This window comes from Caretta caretta, chromosome 2 (assembly GCF_965140235.1).
Source record: "Caretta caretta isolate rCarCar2 chromosome 2, rCarCar1.hap1, whole genome shotgun sequence".
Lineage (NCBI taxonomy): Eukaryota > Metazoa > Chordata > Testudines > Cheloniidae > Caretta > Caretta caretta.
Window position 1 is genome coordinate 36,797,908 of NC_134207.1, and position 20,150 is coordinate 36,818,057.

The window sequence follows — 20,150 nt, forward strand, 5'->3', positions numbered from 1 at the left end:
GAATACGCATCAGTAAACTAGGATAATATTATTTATATATATAACATCACAATCATGTTATAATTGTACCCAAATCAAGCGATGCACAATTAGAGCACCCAAATGCGTAGTTAGGGCACCCAAGCAACTTTATCTGCCCTGTAGTGGCAGCATGCAATAACCATATTGTTTGTGGATTATGATTAAGGCATTTTAATGTTTGTAGTCCCAGATTAGATTAAACTGATTTTTAAAGAAATATTAGATTTTTTTCCTTCAATCCGGTATCACTTCAGGGCAGAGTTCAAAAGGTGTTAAGTATCCACAGTTACCAGTGAAGTCAGTGGGAACTATGGAGCCTCAGCATCTGTGAAAATCAGTCAGTGTGAAAATCAGTTATTTAGGCACCTAATATGGGGGTTGTGTTGGTGCCTAATTTATGTATCCACTTGTTAAAATATTGGCCTGTGGGTGAGTGAGAGTAGACATTTTTCAACTTGAGTTTGCCCATTGTAGTTCAAACCCCAGAACCAATTCTGATTAATGCATCTAAGGTTTTCAAGTAAGGTTAACTCTCTTGGAACTGGCATATGGTTTCCTTTGCAATTAGAATATGCCTGAGAGAGATGGTCATAAAACCTTTTTGTAAGTAAATTTCTAGATAGAAAATGTTATTTCTGCCTGGGCTCCACATCTGCCAAGTGGCCACAAAAATCTTTCATGAACCTCATTTAATTCAGATGATTGGTAGAGTCAGAGATGGAAACATTGCTAAACTGCTACTGGAGGCAGATCTGTGAAGAGAACAATCAACTCCAGTGTATTTAAACAAATAGAATCCTCCATTACAATTTTAGCATGGTGTACCATGAGGAAAGGAGTCAGTATCTTATACAAGTTCATTTTATATTCCAAAGACAGAGCCACTAGAATTATAAAGGCTAATATCTAATTGGACAACAATTTTCTCCTTGTGCACTGAGATCATTAGCACTCATCTGACACTTTCTGGTACCTTTTACTGAAGATGGTCCCTGTGGTGCTCACTGACATACCTCAGATTAAAATCAAATATACAAGTGCAGTGTGAAAGTTTATAAAGACCAGCATTAATCAAATCTGGCATTTTACCATGCTAAGGGGAAAATTGCACTCGACAAAATTAGAGTCAGCAAATGCATGGTAATACTACAGTCACTTCTCTCTAGAAGAGTGTCCTGCCAGATAGTAATGGAAAGACTCACACAAGATTTCACTGTATGGTTATATTTTAATACTATTTCCATTGAAACATTTGCATTCATTATAAGAAAGTTAATAAATACAGATGAGAAGTCAAAACATTCTTTACTGTATGTTGTTCATTGGAATCTCATAAAAGATGAGAGAAATATACTTCAGGATTTGTGGATTGTTAAAAAATTAATATCTATTCGTTTTGATAGTTGAAAGGTTTAAGAGTTTGCCTTTTCCTCCAGCTTTTCCTGATTGTACAGGAGTTGAATAAAATGTAACTTGAATAAATTATTTATATCTGCAAGAGGTGAAATAATGTACACATGGTTGTTTAGGGAAGTTGGGAAAAGGGATGATAAAATATCAGTTTCCATCTTTGTGATTGTCACTTGCACCTTAAAGAAAAAAGTTTAAGTGAACTTTCTTCCATTAGAGCTGAAGGGAGTTCCTTCAGTCTTTATGAGACTCAAGTATCTATCATCAAGAGATTACATTAGACAGAATGCCAGCTTTCAAAGCCTGCCTTGTACTTTTTGCATCTTACATAAAATAGAGGGTCATGCTTTCAAAATCAGTTTTCCCTGAGATGGAAAGAAAATGAGTAACTGTACTAATACTTATAGCTATTCCAATACACTTATGTAGGCTTCATAAGGCACACATTTCTTTAAGCAGGATATTACAAAGGAGGTTAAAAGTCTGATGTGGTAGGAGGCCAAAATAGGACACATCGCACAGTCAGACTCTACAGCTCCCCGTGTACCATGGAGAAGATATTCATTGCAAGTTTCATGGTTTACCACAAGAAAAAAGTGGAATGTAGATAGGCTTTGAAGACTAGGGCATGGCCAGTGGATCTATTCTGTTGTGGGCCAAAACCTACTGGCCCACAAAACCTGTTGTGTATGTAGTTGGTTCCATCCACTTGTAAATCCTAGACTCCATAGGCTGCTGCAGTGATGTAATTCAGATGCTCATAGGTACATTGGGGACAAGATTTCCCTAACCCTCACAGTGTCCACAAAATTACTGTAGGTTTCAGAGTAACAGCCGTGTTAGTCCGTATTCGCAAAAAGAAAAGGAGTACCTCAGATGCCTTAATACTAGCCCACATCACTAGCTCTTTCTGCCCTAATATTACATTAGAAAGAAAGAAAGAAAGAAAGAAAGAAAGAAAGAAAGAAAGAAAGAAAGATCTCTTTACACCTCCTTTCTCTGGTTCTGCCAGTGTGCATTATCTTCTCTTTGTCTTTTAGACTGTATGTTCTTTTAAGGAGGGACTGTCTTTTTTACTGTTTCATAAAGTGATCAGCATGTTGGTGGTGAACAACTTATAAACTAGCAATTATAATTGTTGGCATTTTAATAGTGAGTGTTGTGGATTCCACCAGGACTCATCCTTCACAGACTTCTATTGTCCATGGTATTGCAGGCCTGTGACAGATATAAAAGAACATCTGATTTTTGTCTATCTTTAGATATTCATCCACACAGACCAATATAGTCTCTGCACAACAGCCAGGCCTAAAAATTGACTAAAAAGATAAAGGAAATTTGAAGATTATAGATAACAGTGCTGCTTTGCTACAAGTTTTACAGTCACTGTGCCCAGAAATGAAATGTTGGGACAGGTTGAAAATTAGCAAGATCATACCAACAAATATGGTTTCTCCTAACACCACCTTGTTTCAATGAACTGGAAACCTTCTCTCTCTAAGGAAATATTAATGATCTAAAGGAACAATGGAACTAATACTCCCTGCTTTCCTTCACTAATCATGGATCCAACTTGCTGGTGGCAGGCTGTAGCTCTCCCAGCATCATCTCTGGCACCTCAAGTAAGCAACACTCAACTAGAAATGGCAGGACATTTGTCTCCTACGTTCTGCCTTAAAAGAGACAGCTAATCTACTCCAAATCCAAATTATGTAATCTATGAAGATAAAGATTGCTTACAACAGGAAATATTCCACTCCATTTCAAGGTGGAAGCAGCTACAGCCAAGGTTTGCCAAGCCGTTACTCAAAGTAGTTCAGTTGGCCAACACTCCATAGTTTCTATCATGGAGGAGAAAGGTGCCTTCTTCACTTACCCCAGTAGCCATGGCATAAGATTTCAGAAGCTTTCAGTGCTGCAAATGATAGCCAGAGCGGATCTTTGTAACAGATGGCTGTGTGACCCTCCAAGGATTATCATCAATGGGCTCATACATCTAGATAGCAATGAGGGAGGTCTGGGTACATGGCTAAATGTCTCCCTCACATAGCTTTATTCATTCATCATCTTATTTCTGTTTGATATATTATTTGGTGTGACTTTGGTTACCTGGCATAACCATCTTTTCCTCTTATATTCCCCTGTGGCCTGCATGTGTATACAACACTTGGATCCTGCATTTTTAATGCAATGGCTTTATGGATTGTGCTAACTATCATATAGGCTGGCTTCCCTTGTTTTTGTTTCTTCCTACACTGGTACATATACTGGGAAGTAACTTTTGTTGTTGCTGTTTTGAGTGATTGTCCACACTGATTCCACTCGGTGACCAGCAAGTAGTTCTCTAGAGACTCCTCTCTCTCCTCCAGCTGAAAGAATGACTTCAGGACAGCTCTATTGAATCTGGCATCTGATCTGGAAGCCTGGACCAAGGAGTAATGGAAGGTGAATGTGTGAAATGAATTCCAAGTAGCAGCTCTGCATATTGCAGATATTGGGAAATACCTAGGGAAGCTGCTGGGGGGCTTCATGCACCCTAGTGGAATGGGTCCTGACATTAGCCTGTAGGGTTCTTTTTGGCCATCTAATAGCAAGTTTTAATATAGTTGGAGACTCTCTTCGATAGCCTCTGGGTGGAAATAGATTATCCTCTATCTCTTTCTCTGAAATCATACGGTATGGGAGATGTTCTAAATTACTTTGTTCTGACCAAATAAAGGATAAAGCTCTCACCACATCTAGAGTATGCAATTTCATTTTACCTAGGTTGAAGTGAAGCTTCAGAAAAAAGATCAGAAGGTGGATTACTGCCTGAGCTGAACACCTGAAACATCGGATGACACCTAAGGATGGACCATGTCCATATGGAATATAGTCAAAGAGGACCCATCCTGAAGGCTGGTAGGAAAAGGATGGATAGTAAGACAGAAAATATCATAACGCCACTATATAAATCCATGGTACACCCACACCTTGAATACTGCATGCAGTTCTGGCTGCCCCTCTCAAAAAAGATATATTAGAATTGGAAAAGGTACAGAGAAGGGCAACAAAAATTATTAGCTGTATGGAACAATTTCTATATGAGGAGAGATTAAAAAGATTGGGACTTTTCAGCTCGCAAAAGAGACAACTATGCGGGGGGTGGGGGTGGTATGATAGTAGTCTATAAAACATGAATGCTGTGGAAAAAGTAAATAGGAAATGTGGTTTACTGCTTCCCATAACACAAGAACTAGGGGTCACCCACTTAAATTAATAGAAAGGAGGTTTAAAACAAACAAAAGTAAATACTTCTTCACACAATACAAAGTCAATCTGTGGAACTTATTGCCAGGGAGTTGTGAAGGCCAAAGTATAATGGGGTTCAAAAAAGAATTACCAGTAGATAAGTTCATGAGGAAAGGTCCATCAATGGCTATTAGCCAAGATGGTCAAGGATGCAATCCCATGCTCTGGGTGTCCCTAGCCTCTGATTGCTAGAAAGTAGGAGTGGATGTCAGGGGATGGATCACTTGATAATTGACCACTTTGTTTATTCCCTCTGAAGCACCTGGCATTGACCTTTGTCAGAGGACAGGATATTGGCTAGATGGACTATTGGTCTGATACAGTATAACCATTCCTATATTCTTATGTACTTTGCTGACTCTTCTGGCCAAGGTAATGGTTCCCAGGAATGACATCTTCATGGACAGGTATTAAAGGGAGCAGGTTGCTATGAGTTTGATGGGGCAATCCCAGTAAGCCAGTTAGAACAAAATTGAGGTCCTAGGAATGGGAAGGCTCTTCACCTTGGAGAAAATGTAAGAGATGCCCTTCAGGAATTTCAGTACTGTGGAAAGAGGGAATATGGGATAACTCTGTACTGGCGGGTGATATGCACAAATGGCCACTGAGTGCACTCTAAGCAAGCTGATAGAGCCTAGATTGCTTCAGGCAGAGTAGATAATCCAGGATATTTGGGACTAAAGTGGATATGATGAAAAATGCTATTACATCACCTAGGTTGAAAATCTCTTCCATTTTGCAGCATCTCTCAGCTCAGGTGGAAGTCTTTCTGCCTTGCAATAAGATATCTCTCACCTCTGATGAACTGTGTCACTCCAGATTCTTTCTGAACAGCTGGATCCCTCATGGTTGTGCCTGTGGCCCTCATGCCTGCCTGACTCATGTAGCCAAGGGCATAATGGGTGGGATGGCTTCACCTGCCATTCAGTTACTTTGGCCATAAGAATCCCCAGGTGTTGGGTCTCTGATTAGGAGGCATAGACAGTGGGTCATGGAATCTGTGTGGACAATATATCTTGGTGGGGAGAGGCACAGAGAGTGGAACTCTGTTGCACACTTGTCTAAAGGGGATATGTGGCTCCGGTCACAACCCTAAAGAGGCTAGCACTCCTGAAAGAACTATGATCAGCTGGTCCATGCTGTGTCTGTTGAGTAGATATACTGAGCTCAGCCAACCTTGCAGAGGCCAAATGTGAAAATCTGGCATGCTGTGTCATAGGTGCACACTGCTAAGTGCCCCATGGGTTTCAGACTCATTCTCATGGGTGTTTTGGGGTTGGTGCAAAGCTGATTAATGACATCTACCATCATCTGGAATGATTGTTGAGGCAGGTGTCACCTTGCTGATTTGTAATCTAACACTGCCCTGATAAACTCTATGGCATGAGCAGGGTCAGAGTAGATTTGTTGCTGTTGACCCTGAGCGAAGAGATGAAGAACTGTGTGAATTGATTCAGTAGCTTGTTGTGGGGCTTTCCTCCAAACGAGTCAATCATCTGGACTGGGTATACTCGTATTCCCATCCTGCATGGATGGACATGCACTAAGGCTAGAACCTTTGGAAGACTCAAGGGACCATCAAGAGGCTGAAAGGTATGACTCTGAGGACACTTTGTGGGTACGTATACACAGCAAAGTAAAACCCGCAGCTGGCCCATGCCACCCTACTCAGGCTGTGGGGCTGTTTCATTGCTGTGTGGACTTGTGGGCTCAGGCTGAATCCTGAGCTCTGGGACCTTGACACCCCGCAGGGTCTTAGAGCCCAGGCTCTAGGTTGAGCCCATACGTCTACACAGCAATGAAACAGCCCCACAGCCTGAGCTGCATGAGCCCGAGTTGACCAGCACTGGCCAGTTACAGGTGTCTAGTTGCTGCGTAGACATGCCCTGTGAATGGAAATATGCAAGTACACATCTTGAAGGTTGAGAGCTGTGAACCAGTACAAAGGATCCTGAGAAGCAGTAAGGAGGCTAGGCGAAGCAAACCAAATTTGAAATGAGAGAGGGACATGTCGAGATGTCAAAGATCAAGGATGGGTCGCCAGCCCCTTTATTCATTAGAACTAGAAAGTAGCAGGAAAAGAGAAGCCCCTCCCTCTAATCTTCAAGGGTACTTTTACCACAGCTCCACATTGTATTAGGGAATTCATTTGTTCCAAAAAGGTCTCTCATAAGAGGGTTCCATGGAAAGGGACCGAAAAAGGAGGGAGGGAGTAGGTGAAGACTGAAACCACAGGGGATACCCTTTGCTTACTATCTCAAAGATCCACTAGTCTGAGGTTATCCTCAACCAAGGTTCTAGGAAAAATCAAAGGTGATTTCCAAAGAGAGAAGGAGGTGTAAAAAAAAAAAGATCCACAGGATCTTGAAACTCATGTCAAAACTGGTTTTTGGAAGAAGGTCCATGCTATGGGGCAGGGAGGGAGCAGATGGTCAATATCTGTGGTACCTCAGCTTTTTTCTTGGAGGCTTAGAAGAGCACTGTTTAGGGATAATACTGAGGCTGAAGCCTGTAGTTACAGTATGACTGTAATTTCTCTGCATTGTGGGGGTGTATAGATCCAGGGATAGAAGAGTAGCTTTGATCTCCTGGAGACTGTGGAGTGTTGGTGGTGGTGTTGAATAGCTTGATTTTCTAAAAACAGGTTTTCTATGGTTGTTTGGACCTCATGGGGAATCCCAGATGCCTGGAGCCAGGAAAAACACCTTATGGCAATAGTAGATGCCATAGTCTATGCCGCCATGTCAGAAGTGTCAAGGGCAGCCTGTAGAGAGGTCCTGGCTGTAAGCTGGCTCTCTGCCATAAATGCCTTTTATTCCTTATAGTGTTTTTTCAGTCATTTATCCATCATGCTGGATATTCTATCCCAAAATAAAAAGTCATACGCCAGGGGCAAGGCTTGGTAGTTGGCCACTCTCATTTGGCATAGACCTTATGGTTATGGCTGAAAAGAACTAGCCTCTTTGGAATCTTCTCACAAAGTCAGGTGCTGATAGAAATATTCAGAGCCTTTCTTGGGACCTGGTACTTTCTATCCCCCCTCTTTGTAGTGGGTGAAATAGAGACAGGAGTATGTTAGAACACCTTAGCAGGCTGGAGGAGACCCTCATTGATGGCCACTGCTATTTGGCCCAGTGTCACCTTCCAGAAAGAATATTAAGGTTTTTATCTAATTTCTCTGTGAGTATGCTGTGAGCATGACATTAGGAACCAAGAGTCTCGGAGCCACAGATGAAGCTGGAGTGCTTCACAACAGTGCAGTACCAAGGGCAGAATGACCCCTGTGGGACAAAGAAAGAGTCAGTCAATTTGCTCTTCAGTGCCAAGGCACTGGGAAGTGATTCAGAGCCAGCGGTCTTAGTTGTAGCCTGAGGAGAAGTCTTGAGTCTTTTACTCAGAGTTGGGGTAAGAATAAGTGCTCTGCACCTCGATTCTTAATTGGAACACCACTTTTTTCTCCCCCTTTCTGAAGGCATAGAAACTGTTGAGGAATGTGGTCTATAGGAAGAGACTGCTTGAGAGGTAGAGGAGGAAACGCAGCTGGCTGGTGTTAAGGTGAGATGAGGCTGATCCTTTCCAGGTGGGAACTGGAGCTCTGTGGTTCTTTCCAGCAGGAATAACTTTAGTTCTCTGTTCTTGACGGTTCTCTTGGAGAATGAGCAACATGGAGAGCAGCACTCTGTTATGTGTCCCACTCCTAGGCAGATGAGACATTGGGAGTGGCCATCATTAATGGGCATGGCACAATCAAATGAGCCGTTCTTAAAGCTGGATCGAGTGCACCATGCTGGAGGAGTACCCCCCTGGAGGGCAATGAGGGAGTGTCTCACTACACATACCCCTTAAAAGGTGTGTGTTTATTTTAAGCCAACAGGCAGAAAAACAGTAACTAATACTAAAAATAAAAATAAAGTAGGACCAAAGATTCCAAAACAACATGAACTAGAAGTAGCAGCTATGTCACACAGGAATATGAATACTGCTGGTGTTCCATCTTTTCCCCTGGGTGGCAAAAAGAAACTGAGTGGCAGCTGAGGCCACTCTGCCCTTTATGCCCTCTGCTTTGGTGGCTTGGAGGATTTGAGGGGTGCAGCTGCAACCACAATGGATACTGCTATTCAAAAACAATCCAATCTCATGTGCTGAGCCCCCAAGGGTGGACAATCACTCAAAGAAGAATCTACAGTCCATTAGCTTTTTCCTGCAGAATCTGTAATGTCTCAAACAAAATGTCAAGCTTCTCAAGTGCCACTTAAACCAGACTGGATGACCTGGAGTTCCATATGTTAATCATGGCTGTGACCCCAAAGTCCCAAACCATAATCTTAAATTTCTTAGTAAATGTATTGTTATCCCCAGAATCAGTTTACTCTTCATGAGAACAGATTACTTAAAGATAAACCATCCACTGGAGAAAAAGAAATAGTTTGTATTTTTGTGTTTAAATTAAACACAGATCAATGAGCGAGTCAAACTCCTATGCAGTGAGAGAGAATAACCAAGGACTAACATAGGTAGCCTCTTTGTTCGCTTTCACTTTCTTCCTCTTTGGGTTGGGTTCCTCTTTTGTTCTCTCTGCCCTTCCTTTTTTTTTTCACTTCACTCATACTGCTCTTTTCAACCATTTATTTTGATTGAAATATATGAGAGATGATGAATAGGGCAAAGAGGGATAGACAGGACATTTTTGCCTTAATTTTCTGTGTTTGTTGCTTCCTCAAGGGGGTTCAGCAGTTGTTACTATGTTTTCTTCAGTAATCATGAATAAATAAATAAATACATAAATAATAATATTCACATCAACCTCTCTCCCTAACTACCCACTCCTAACTTAGGGAATGGCAACAAATTCTTTTTATATTAGATATATGAGCAAATAATAGGAGGAGCTAAAATAACCAACTTAATTCCGGGGTTTTATATATAGTAAAAAATGAGAGCTTGAATGATTTGCAAGTTCTTTCTAGTGGTGCTCTCTCAATAAAAGATTTAATTAGTTATTTTAGCATTCTAATATGACATGTTAACTCGTTCCAAATTGGGTATCAATTTCTTGGTTATTGAGCAAAATTTTAGCAGAAACCTTTTTTCACAAACTTTCTTATACTGCATTTAGTGAACACTATTTCTAATCTAGTCTGTCTGCGTTTTATGCTATTACCATGATATCTGAGCTAGTTGGAATCTCTATCCCATTACATTTTGGCCCAGCCCCATCTTCATTATGAGGATATGTCTGCTGTACATGCAGCTCAGTAAAATTACAGGTCTAACATACAATTTGGGGGGATAAAATAAAGCTGGGAAAAAAAAGTCATATTCTTGATGTAGCAAATTAGCATATGCTGCTTCATAATTCTAAAAATTCTAAAAAATGGTCCAGAGTTTTGCTTTTTACTATTTTCATTCCTGAAAGAAAAAAATCTTGGCTAAACCTTCGTTTGAAGTCACACACAGACTTTTCCAACAATTGTATTAAATTTATTCCACAATTTGACATAAATATCCTAATCCAATTACCTACTCCATGCTTCTTTAATTTTGGATAGTGAACAGTTACTGCTCAAGATATTTGTATTGAAGCAGCTGGATTCTTATGGACAGCCATAACAGCTAGGATTATTTAAAAGCAGTGGCTTATATTTCCTGATTTTAAATTCTCTATTGAGAATGAGGCAACTGGAAATATTGCTAGTGGTTTTCTTTGCCAAGGTTACATTTTGCCTTAAGTGATACAAAAGAACACAGGCTCTATTCCTGAAATAGGTGGTCTATAAATACAACACCTTTAGTTATCCAGCTGAACTACTGAATCTTTTTACCATCAGCCTTAAATGCTGGATCATGCCCTTTTCAAAATAAATAAATAAATGTAGATTTAAAAAAAAAAAAAAAAAGATTATTTTACCTTAGATGGCAATAAGAAAATCTGTACTGATTTTTCCTGTCATCACTGCTCAAATTTAGGGAGGAAAACTGCTGGTATGCTCCTTCTCCGCCCCTCTGTGACTTGATACTCCCATCTCCCTACAATACCAAATCTCTGCCTTGTGGCCACCTCAGTGCCTGCCTACAAAACCCCTGCTGCACTCTGGTAATCCACCCATAAGGCTCTCCTCTCGTCTGATCCCCCAGCACTTTAGATGCCAGATCTTGTCTCCCCTGATGCCCTCCCCTGGCACTACAGATACCAGACTCCCTTTGGTGTAGACTTGCAGACCAGTAACCCCACTCTCAATTAGAAATAATTACCCAGAAGAAGCTCCTTATGGCGCTCTCTGCCTCGAAACAGGGAAGCAGTAGTGACTGGTGACATCTGAAAGTGCATAGACAAGACCAAACACATGGTGGAATATGCAGGAATCATTCATTTCAGAGCTCAAAGATCATCATTTCTTAGGGGAATGTTCCACCAGAGAATATTTTATGGCAGAATTGTCAGTAATAATGCTGAAAAAGCAGAAATGTTCTATACATATTTCTGTCCTATATTTGCGGAAAAGCCAGATGATGTAGTCATATCATGTGATGATGATGACGACAAAATACTTTCCTTTCCAACAGTCCAGAGGATGTTAAACAGCAGCTGCTAAAGTTAGACATTTTTAAATCAGCAGGTCCAGATAACTTACATCCAGGAGTTTTAAGAGCTGGCCAAGGAGCAATAATGTTGATTTTCAATAAGTCTTGGATCACAGAAGACTGGAAGAAAGCTAATGTTTTGCCAATATTTAAATTAAAAGGTAAATAGGATTACCCAGGTAATTGTAGGCCTATCAGCCTAACATCAATCCTAGATAAATGGAATGGCTAATACAGGACTCAAATAATGAATTAAAAGAAGGAAACATAATAAATGCCAATCAACATGGATTTACTGGAAAACAGGCCTCATCAACATAACTCTTTTTTAAAAAAATGAGATGAGCTGTTTGGTTGATAAAGGTAATAGTATTGATGTAATATACTTAGATTTCTGTAAAGTCTTTGACTTGGTACCACATGACATTTTGATTAAGAAACAGGAAAGATACAAAACCAACATTCCACACATTACATGGATTAAAAACTGGCTAAGAGGTCTCAAAATGTAATTGTAAATGGGAAATCATCATTAAGCAGCTGTGTTTCAAATGGGGTCCTGCAGAGGTCAGTTCTTAGCCCTATGCTATTTTATATTTTTATCAATGACTTGGAAGAAAACATAAAATCATCTCTGTTAAAATTTGCAGATGACAAAAATTGGGGGAGTGGTAAATAATAAAGGGGGCAGGTCATTGGATAGCTTGCTAGCAATTTTGGCCTATCTGTCAATGCACCACTTCAAAGAATCAGAGGGGTAGCTGTGTTAGTCTGTATCCTCAAAAACAATGAGGAATCTGGTGGCTCCTTAAAGATTAACAAATTTATTTGGGCATAAGCTTTTGTGAGTAAAAAACCCCACTTCTTCAGATGCATTTAAAGAATGTATCTGCCACTTTGGACTCCAGTCTCCTCAGCAGGCCTGTCCACTGCTAGGAGTTTAAAGGCAGTTTAAGAGATTTTGTGCACCTGGGTTTGGAGGACTGATAATAGATCCAGCACATGATCTTATCAAGAGCTTGAAGGAGTAGAGATCTAAAGTAAACAAAAGACAAATGGAGGAAAAACCCAACAGATGAGGGATCTGCACTTCTTTGAGCAGACCAATTTACAGGTAAGGACAAAACTGCCTTGGCTTCAGATGGATTGCATCCTCCAGTCCTGATCCCACACTGCTGGAAGCCAACAAAATCGTAGCTCCTCAAGAAAGGAAGGCTGGGAAAAAGAAAGTGAAATCAACTAGGAGAAACCTGCTAGCTATTTCGCCAAGGTGCCGCTGAGTCCAGTGACAGCAGCTATTTTTTCCCTATTATCTCTATTTTTTCCCTTATACAGCTTTTACCAGATTGGATCCCCTGGTGTAAGCTTTAGGCAGCATTCTAACAATTGAATAAGAAAGCTCTTAGATCTGGCATCTTTAAACTTCACATTCTTTAAGCAGAACCACTTAGGATGAATATTTACCACTAACGTGGACATTTTGCTCTGTCAACCCATAAGAAGGTGAACTGGTCTTACTCTGGTGACTACTGAGGTGGTTACCCTCAGCAGAGCTAGTACATATTTTTTCTTTTAGTTATGTTCTTCTTGTCATTCTGCCTCACACCGTGCCATCACATCAACATTTAGGCTCACCACCAGGATTTTGTAAGTTCCTGACATCTCACATTCAATGTCACCCCACAAGAACTGTGGTACTAACCACAGTATGATTGCCATATGTAATGAGACTTTCACCTTCAGAGTCCCCTTCTCCTTCAAAAGAAATCACAGGTAGGAAGGATGAGACACCCCTCATAAATATATGGGTCAACCATGTCATATAAACCCTGACAGAGTCCGTAGTTGTCCATCAGCAATAATGACACTTTAAAATCAGTTTTATTAATGAGGCTGGGAGGCCATTTCAAATGGCACCCATCTGTGTTTTGATATCTTAAAATTCTGGAGAATCTGGGTAATCAACAGAACTCCTAGATCTAAGATGAAATCTAAACTGGTCTCTGTAGGTCCCTTAAAAGGAGCAGGCAATGTGGAAGACAGCTGTACGATTACATGACAAGGACCCCCTCACAAGCCCTGGAGTATGGCACATGCCAGGGACAGGGCTGGGGGTTTGAAAGGTGTGCCATGGGCAGAGCACAGTAGACAGTGCTGAGGGGACTCTGTGCACCAACTACAGCTCATAGGGCTGCCCAAGGCTGGCCAGGCCAGGCCAACACTTACAACATTTGCTGGTATAATAATGTCAGTTAAGAGTGTGATTTTTTTGTTTTTAACCAACATTTTTAGATAAGGAAAAGCCCTAGTGTAGATGGAGGGATACCACCAAAAGAGTTCTTTCATTGGTGTAAACTTTGTCTGCACTAGGAGGGTTTGTTAGTATCTCTATATAGGTAAAGCTATTTTGGTGTAGATTAGGCTTCAGTTATGCTGGAGGGGGGTTTCTTCAGCCCTCAGAGCAACCCAGGGTTGGAGGAACACAGTTATCATGAAGTCACTTTAACCCCCCTTCCCTTTGGGCTGTAAGTTCTGTGCTGCCCCTATGCGCTATGAACAATCTCTGGCATTGAAACCAGAGTATGATGTGGATCTATAACAACAGATTGTTTATATCTACTAAACATATTTCTGTGCTCTATCCCAGATCCACACAGGCAGCCTGAATTTCTAAGGTGCTGAGAACCTGTAACTTTTGTTAAGTCAATGAGAGCTTGTGTGGGTGCTCAACATCTTCAAAAGTAAAACCCAGGGTCTGTTTTAAATTGTTCATAAAGAGCTGGCATTGTGAAGACAGGGCAAATATGAATTTCCACCAAAATTTTCATCACACTGCTGAACATCAGTTCTGATATATTTTTAGTGGGTGGCACTTGAACTATGGCTTGGACTTTTTCTAGATTTCTGTGTATTTCCTCTGTACAGCCTTGTGGCCAAGATCAATAGTTGAGTTTGTTCTTGAATACGTCTATTTAATTTCAGTCCAGCAGCCTCAATTACCTTCACAACTTGTTTTAACCTTATATTGTGCTTGTCTTCAAACTCCCCACAAACAGTCATCACTGAAATTTTCTACTCCCTCCTTACAGAACCTAATTTATTTCCTTTTGGAAGATTTTTGGGGAGTTTGTGATGACGGATGGAAAGTGACAAAAGCAATAGCTTCCAAATGGAATTATAAAAGTTGTTGGCTTGACACTGTCAGGGCAGAGTGAAATTTACCAGAATCCACTATGCTCATGGTTTCCTACACTTTAAATAATAAATAAATAAATAAATAAAAAACAGTGTAGACCACATCTTGATAAAGAATCGATTCCCCTCCCACTCACAATTACACTGGCCACCCTCTTTCCATTCACAATTACATAAGATAACTGGGACAAACACAGCTGACAACTGCTTACATGGAAAAATAATTCTAGGAAAATATACTTTTAACAGTCTTTAATGCAATTTTGCAGCTGGAAACAAGTGGAGAAGCCAACATCATGTAACCAGCTTTTTGCACCTTCTCAGCAATTAATCCACGGAGCACAATTTTGGAACCTCTGATATAAGTGGTTGGTTGTGGTGACCCCAATAATTATTTACAAAGATGTCAAACATACACTCTTTGACTTTGTAGCTAGTACAGGCTACATTGAATTGTCTCAGGCAATTTACCCACTACATTGGGCCATTCTAACCTGGGTCACTTCATCTATGCCTTTCTTTTCCTTTTCCCATCACCATCATGGCCTCTGCTTTTTGCCCTATTATTCTATTTGCCTTGTCTCACTCATGTCCTTCTCACAGAAGACGCTGAATCCTTTTTCCTTTAGAAGCTTCCTCTAGGGATACAGAAGGGCCTGGAGAGGAGTTTCTAAATCTCAGTCTACACAATGTGTCTGGAAACATCCTTTTAAAATACGTCAAACTTCTGGTGGGGTTTCATTAATCTTATTTGAGATTTTGCCATATTCCCCAATTAGATATAGAATGGCATTTACTGTCTTTTGAGACTCCCTATCACAGTATTAGCCACACATCAGATCTCTTCATTCCTTCTCACTCAACTTTTATTCCCTTGATGATATTATTACTTCCCAAAAAAACTGTTTGGCTGTACAGCCAAATTCAATAATAACTGGGATAATAGATATCTCTAGATAGTTATTTTATGTAATGAAAAAGCCTGTAGATTGTGTCCCCACATGAGGCTACAAATGTTATCTGTTTAGAGAAGTCTTTAAATATGTTATTTCCAAACCCAGATCTATGCTTAGGATAAAATATTTTAAATTTATGCTGTGAATTACTTCCTCCACATCAAGGATTATTGCTACCACTTGATCCAGGCTACGTTGGTCTGTGTGAAGTCAATCAATAATCTTGTGTTATTAAGTTCCTATACAACCTAAATAGAATGCATTATGATGGGTAGAATATGCTTAGTCTTTCTGGCTAATGCTTTCAATTAAAAAATCTAAATACATGCTCATTAACTTTAAATTGTGTTAATTTATGTTAATGTTTTATAAATTAATCAAATATGTGAAATGACAAAGTAATCAGATTGTGAAGAGGCTCTGTAGTCCCAGTGTGGGTATTTGCTAAAGAACAATTAAATTGGATGGAAACCACTTCCATCAATCAGTTCTTTCATCCCCTTCCTTTTATTATACGTACTACACACATAATATCAAAAGGGATGCATATACATACATGATGTATGTGTATTGTACAAAGTCTAGAGATCATTTCACCACACAAAACATAATACATCTAGTTTAGATAACTCCACCTAGCTTTCTTATGTAATTACTGTAACATCATCCATTTTAAGCTGGACCCATTTCTAAGCAGCATAGCCGACACTAATTATTCAGCAATCTAAATTAATCAGAGTTTCATCAAAAACCAATTCTACACAGAAACTCACATCCAAGCCTTCATCATATTAAGCAATAATAGCTCTACAAAAATAAAGTAATTGTAAAATTGACTATTTGAATATTAATTTCTGAGCTCTGATTCAGTAGATTTGCCTCTGATTTAATATGGTTTTATGTGTGCAAAAGAAATATCTTCACATAAAATAAATAAAAAACATTAACATAGGGACACTGGAAAAAATTAAAAGAAAGTTTACTTTACCTTGACTTCCACTGATTTATGTTATTTTCAGAGTCTTCTGTAGCAATGTATTTGGTTCTGGAAATGCAGAACATCATAACACATGCATCAACAGTGAAAAATCTATTTGGTTAAAATTTTAAAAAATATTTTAAAAATCAGCATATTTTAAAGGTGTATGGTTTATTTAATCTGACTAGGATAAAATAGGTATAAAATTTGAAGACAGCTGGAAGTGTGTGCATGATGATATGGATCTAACTTGCTTGCAAAGTCCTCATCACAGTTCCTTTAATATAGAACTATTTACATTCATTTCCCTGTTGAAACAGTGTATGGAAGATTGCTCTGTCTAAATAGGATTCAGCCAAGACCTATGTTTGGCTTAACCAATATTCGTCTATTTCCCCTTCACCACATCTTCTGCCATTCTGCCTATTTATAAGCATTATATAATCATGTATAGCAAAATCCTGGAAACAGGATATCAGCATTTTCTTTTAGTTCAAATAAAATACAAAAATATTTAAGCTGATATGTATACAAACTATATATATAGAGAGAGAGTTTATATGCATGCCCACAGGTTCTATTTTCTTAAGTTGTAAATTCTATAAATCCCTACATATCTCCTTTAGCTAGTGTAGATTTTCATATATGTTTGGAAAAAAGTCATTTTTAATTCCTGGAATATCATTTAACGGAATTGTGCATAAAAGAATAATTGGTGAACAAAGCCAAGTCCTTCTCAGAATAAACAGCCACTAGTTTAATATCCTCCATTTCTACTGGAACATTAGCTTAAGATGACCTTTGTACCACTGAGCAAGGTACTGAAAATAAGCTGTCAGATAACACTCTGTCAGAATAGCTGTGATGAAATAAAGAGCTGCAGCCCTGGAGCTTTCTAAAAAGGATGTCAGTGGTGCTCAAGATAAAATACTAAATATGCATCCTGGATTTAATTGAATGAAACTAGAGTTCAAGGCCCCTAAACACAATCTTTGCCACAATTTTTTCACCTGTAAGAACAGACCACATTTCAGGTGTCTGATGACAAACTGGATTTTAAGACCACTTCTTAGAAGTACAATTTTTTTTTAAGCCTTTGCTCTTGGGGGTAGATACAGTTTTTGAAGTTTTGATATGTAGGAAGAAAGGGTCACCAGATTGTTAAAGGAGTGAGGGGAGTTGAGCAAGTTAATAAAGGCCAAAACCCAACATCCTTATTCCTCTAGTTTGAAAATTGTGTAGGAAGAATCCAACAAAACAAAAATGCACTGTACAACACATCATCCCAGTCCCTCTGCTTTAGTCATTGAGGCCCTGATCCTGCCCCATTAAAATCAATGAAAGCTTTGCCATTGACTTCAATGAGAATAGGATAAAACTCTGAAATAATTAGTTGACAGGCAGCAATAGAATATAGTCTTCACTGGCTTTTTTCTTCTATCAGCTTCCATGATAGAGAATCACATGTTGTTTTCAAAAAGTTTCAGAAGTATTTTTTCTAGTTTTTTAAAAACGACATCATGCATGAACCAATGACAAAATCTACCTCTGTTTTAAGTTGTGGTTTTGGAGGAAGGAGAGAGACAAACTATTTGACACTTCTGTTGTAAACTCTTTGGGCAGGGACTGCCTTTTTGTTCTGTTTGTACGGTTATAGGAGCAGAATTTTATAATTGTACTATGAGAATTAATGTATGATTTGATTTCATCCTGCCAACCACCTTATTTGAATAGCAGAAAGGAATGACACTCTGGGACTATGGGATTCCGTTTCCCATATGCATTACAAATTGGGCCCTTTTAGTTCTTTGTTTTAAGGTATAGTTAGTAAGAGACAGGATCCTGTATTGTATCTATGTTAAGTAGATTAGAGGAACGTTGAAGGCCTGGGCCTCAATGTGAATTGTTTTGGTTATAAAATTTAGCAAGGCTTAATTTACAATGTCTTTTTGCTTGATATAAAATACTGCTGTTTGTATTCTCAAAGGTCTGTGTAAAAGACTGTTTGTGTGAATGAGGAATGCATGCATCAGGAAAAGATAAGGTGTGAAGACCATTGTTAACCAGATGGTCAAGAAAGGAGGAGCGAAGACACTTAGAGACTTCTTGATGCCAGAGAACCATCAACGCACATCCATGATTGAGGAAGGACAGATTGACGACCCTGATGTGGAGGCTGGCACCCCCTAAAGACAATCGATGACCCTCTCGGAGGTGTTTTGGAATGTTAACATCAAAAGATAACACCAATTAAGAAGTAACCGGTCATAAACTGACACAGCAAAATCCATAGACTTCAACAGAGGAAAAAAACCTGACTATAAGAACAGGGTGCTTTGCCATGGGACCTCGGGTTCGTCTTGCCACTACTCCAGGAGCACCGGATTGCGACTGACAGAGCCCGGCTCCCCTCTGTGACCAATCTGGCTGGCCACTAGATTGATCCAGACTCTGGGCTGGTAACTATAAACATAGGCTGGCGGGACTGTGTGCATGGTGTGCGTGGGTGTGTGTGACTGAAAAGTATATGCTAACTGCTGTATTCTCAATAAATGTGGCGTTTTGCCTTCTCCCCTATAAAAGATCGTGTGTGCTTTGTATAGCATGACACAATGCCTAGCAGAATGGGGTCTATAGTAACTTTGCAGGAATTTCAAAGAGGAGCTATTTTAACTTTAATCTAGAAGAGGACTTGTATTACCACATCTGTTATTACCACACCTGTTAAAAACGATCAGTGATATCTCCATAATGAACCATACAACTGAGCAGTTGGACTAGAAGCCTGGACAGAGATCCAAACGCACAAGCCTCCACCACGGAGCTGGATGAAAACTTGTTATAGTTAGTAGCTGTAAGAGGACCTCTAAATATCCTAAGTTACAACCAGCCAAAATACAACTCCCCTGTCCCACCCCAAAAGCTGCCAAATGTCATAAGTCTATGGGTATGTCTTCACAACCTGTTGCAGTGAGCCTCCAGCTCCAGTTGCCAGATTTGGGGTTGCAGGGCTTGCACTAGTACTCTCAGAATAGCTGGGTAGATGATGCTTTGACTCAGGCTCGAGCTCAGGCTCTGACACCCACCCGCCTGCCTTGGCTTCAGAGCCCGAGCTCCAACCTGAGCTGCAACTTCGAAGTGCTGTCTACACAGCTAATTTTAGAGCACTAGTGCGAGCTGAACAATCCCGAGTCTGATGACCCGGATTAGGAGGCTCACTGCCTCTACACAGGCTCATGGGCTGTGTAGATTCAGAAGTACCCTAAATTGCCCTTGCATCAAAGGCATTAAATTTATTTAAGTTGCAAGGTACAACCCTCCAAATCTGGCATTTCCTAACTTTTAGGTTGCTCATACAACCTTGATTCTGTTCCCTTCAATATCCAACCTGTGCAACAAATAAGACAGGAGTTCTGCAAGGAGAAAAACAGGATGTGATCATGTAATTAAAGACTATCATAATGCACAGGCATGTTAGACCTTTTCAAAAAAGGCTGCAAAAAAACTTTTATAACGGAAAGTGTTCCGCAGTCTAATATGGGGGTTGCTACCAGCTCCCCCGTAATTTGACGTTTGTAAAAATCATGATGTAGAAATTACTCTATAGAGATTGCAGCCTTGCTTTGAAAGACTCTTTACTTAGTCCTGAGAAAAACAGTCATCTCTATACCATCCCGTCAGACATTTCTTAACAGCAACTACTTTTCATCTTCATG

The 20,150-nt window shown here is 39.8% G+C and overlaps 1 long non-coding RNA gene across 1 annotated transcript; it reads left to right on the forward strand.

Annotated features, from left to right (window-relative positions):
- The first annotated feature begins 1,292 nt into the window (after positions 1 to 1,292).
- Positions 1,293 to 19,125, forward strand: LOC125632748 (uncharacterized). The gene is made up of 4 exons (XR_007355400.2): positions 1,293 to 3,876; positions 4,198 to 4,332; positions 8,195 to 8,277; positions 18,422 to 19,125. It is a non-coding gene; the product is annotated as an uncharacterized LOC125632748 (long non-coding RNA).
- The last annotated feature ends 1,025 nt before the right edge of the window (positions 19,126 to 20,150 follow it).